Below are 3,294 nucleotides of genomic sequence, written 5' to 3' on the forward strand. Positions count from 1 at the left end.
ATTAAAACTTTTTTTTTTTTAAAGACAATGGAAGTGCCTGGGTAGCTCAGCAGGCTAAGCATTTGTCTTCAACTCAGGTCCTGATCCCAGGGTCCTGAGATCAAGCCCTATATTGGGCTACCAGCTCAGCAGAGAGCCTAGTTCTTTCTCTCTCTCTGCTGCTCCTCCTACTTGTTCTCTCTCACTCTCTTGCTCAAATAAATAAAATCTTTTTTGAAAATAAAGACAATGGGAAGTGTTAATATTTTCCATGAGCCATTTTAGAATGAGAGATGTGCTTATAGTTGATCATTTTCTTCCTCGTCAATTTTCTGAATTTTACACCATGCCCACATTGTTCATATAATTCTGTTTCAATCAATGAAAAAGAAAAAAAAGAAGAATGGGAAACAGGGGAAAAAATATCTTCAAGAAATCTGGGAATGACCAATCAGTAAAAACTACCTAGAGATTGGGTCAACATGGCTGACTCAGGCCCAGTACATTTCTCCGGTCCTATGCCAAATCCTCTTAAATGACAGGAAAATCAGATTTCTGTATATAAAGAACAACTCTGGAAGGGCACAGGGAAAAGATAGGCAGATTCCTGGCAGATGTAAAGAACATGAGGCAATGGCACTAAGGTGGGGGTGGGGACTCTGGAGCCTTTGAGTGCAGAGGCGGGGCTTCAGCAGGTAGGGGTTTTGGGGCCCAGCTCCTGACTTTGGAAAGAGGTGTGCCAGGTGCCAAGGAAAGCCTCCTAGGTCCAGTGCAGTGGTGAGTGTTAGACTTGGACCGGCGGATACTGTTTGGCAGGAAGGCGAGGCTTCTCTCCTGTCAGGAAGCTGTGCTACGGAAAGAAGGAAGAGACCCAGGTGACCACAGCATTTGGTGGAGCCAGATGTAGCAGAGGGGTCGCCACCAGCTGGGAGGTGCCAAGTAGCTGGGACACAGCCTCCATCCTCTTCATTTGCCCCGCTGACCTTTTAGACATGCTCTCCGCCTATGCCTTCTCCCCTCCCAGCTCTACAAGCACAAAGCTTGTCACCTGCTGATTCTTCGTGGCCACAGGCTCACAGCAGAGGCAGCAGCAACGTGCCCAATGAGGGCACGTAAAGTCCTCGATCCGCGCGGCCTTGGGGAGTCTATATCCCTTGGCCTGGAATGTGTTGGACGGTGGAGGGAGGAATAAGGGGGGGTGCCCCCTATATCTTTTACCCTAACCGCAGCTCCCTTGCTCTAGCGTAGCTGGAAGGAACTAGGGAGGAAGGTTACTGCAGGCACGCAGTCAGGATGTTTTGATTTCTAGATTTCCTGTATAGTTCTCAGAGAAAACGTAGGTGCAGTGGCAGAATGTGCTAATTAGGAGAAAAAGCTCATAGTGTCATGCATTGAATATATTTTTTCTTAATTTTCTTTCTTGGCCCGCCTTGCTACTGTGCTCCTCGCAGTCATGAAGACCCCATTTGGAAAGGTGGTTGCAGGGCAGCAGTGCAGGACAGGCATGGAACATACCAGTGTGTCTGTTACCATGATGAAGAGAAAGGCTGCACACAAGAAGCTTAAGAGCAGGCCCACCTCCCAGCCTCAAAGGAACATTGTGGGCTGCAGAATTTGGCATGGATGGAAAGATGGAAATGAACCTCTAAGAGTGGAAGGGAACTGTTCTGGATCAGGTACTTGTAAATCCCTCTTTGTATCTTATCAAATATGATGGATTTGACTGTGTATATGGATTAGAACTTCACAGAGATGAAAGAGTGTCATCACTTGAAGTCCTTCCTAATAGAGTTGCATCCTCTAGAATCAGTGATACACACAGAAATTATGATTGGCAAAGCAGTGGAACATATTTTTGAGACAGAGGAAGGTTCCAAAAATGAATGGAGGGGGATGGTCTTAGCTCAGGCACCTGTCATGAACATATGGTTTTACATTACCTATGAGAAAGATCCTGTATTATAAAGACGATGACCTAAGCATGCTTCCAGATTCCAATGATTCTCCTCCTGCAGAGAGGGAGCAGGAGAGGTAGTAGACAGCCTAGTAGGCAAACAGGTGGAATATGCCAAAGATGATGGCTCCAAGAGAAGTGGCATGGTCATTCATCAAGTAGAAGCAAAACCCTGTGTACTTCATCAAACTTGATGATGATTTCCATATGTATGTCTATGATTTGGTTAAAAACATTTTAGAGATCATCTTGAAATTTGCCAAATATGTGATACTATTTGTAAAATCTGTAAACACAAAAGGTCTTGACTGCTTTCTAATTTGTAAGAACAGTTTTCTCCCTTTTTGCACAATTGTCAGGAAAAAAAAAAAAAAGAAAGAAAGGAAGTTCTACCCTCTCAGACATTTTTGTATAAAACCTTTTGCCCTTCTCTCCAAACTTTTAACTACTTCTCCACAGGAGAATGATTGATTTGTCTAATAAGTGAGAAATGTAAAGTCTGATATCCAGTAGCCCTTATTTTCATCTTGGGTGGTGGTAATAGATTAAAGGTAGCTGAACACATCTTGCCTCATTCTTTTGGGGAGTTGAATTCTCTGTATTCATTAAAGTGTGAAGCTTCCTGAGATATGTGACTGTCTGGGTGTGTGTCTTTGCAACTTCAATTCTCTCCCCAGGTGACTTCAAAAGTCTAATTTGGAGAGGAGCAGGAATCCCATTTTGGTCTCCTTTCCAAGTTGAATTAAAGTAAGGCTAACATTTTGCTCCCTGTTTCTTTCATGTATGGTTCAACTTGGTTCAAAATCAAGAGGGTAATTACTTTGCATTTTAATATATAAGCATAAGCTAAGAAACCTAGAAAAATTGATAGAAAGGCAAGCATTTGGAAATAAAACTCCAAATGGACAAATAAAAGTTGGCCATCAATGGCATTAGGGTCTCTATTGTCTGCTGTAGCTCTGGCTGATGCTTGTAGACATGGAGTGGGTTTTAACAGATGCAGGCTGTACAAGCAAACTTTACCACAATTGGGCTTTGCCAGGCCAATGGAGGATTAAGCCAACCTCTCTTCTAGTCACAGGGTGAATGCTGGGTATAGCAAGCATTGGCAGTTCTGTCTAGGAAAACAAAATGAAAGAGCAAAAATCTAGAATCAGACTAAGATACAGATTTATTTCTTATGTGAAGAGAGAGTCTAAAAAATTTTAGATTAGGCTTTAGATTAGATTCTTAGGGTACTTCCAAGCTCCAGATTATGAAGTGGGCAAGGCACTTGCTAGAAATAAGAAAGGCTGAAAATAGGTTTTACTTCTTTATGGGAACTGGTGGGCTCATCTTTTATGGTGTCTTAGCATTGATTA

At 42.8% G+C, this 3,294-nt stretch overlaps 1 pseudogene; it reads left to right on the forward strand.

Moving 5' to 3' along the window:
- The first annotated feature begins 1,432 nt into the window (after positions 1–1,432).
- On the forward strand, positions 1,433–2,991 carry LOC121482524 (annotated as a pseudogene).
- Positions 2,992–3,294: the final 303 nt, after the last annotated feature.

Source organism: Vulpes lagopus, chromosome X (genome assembly GCF_018345385.1).
Source record: "Vulpes lagopus strain Blue_001 chromosome X, ASM1834538v1, whole genome shotgun sequence".
In the NCBI taxonomy this organism is placed as follows: domain Eukaryota; kingdom Metazoa; phylum Chordata; class Mammalia; order Carnivora; family Canidae; genus Vulpes; species Vulpes lagopus.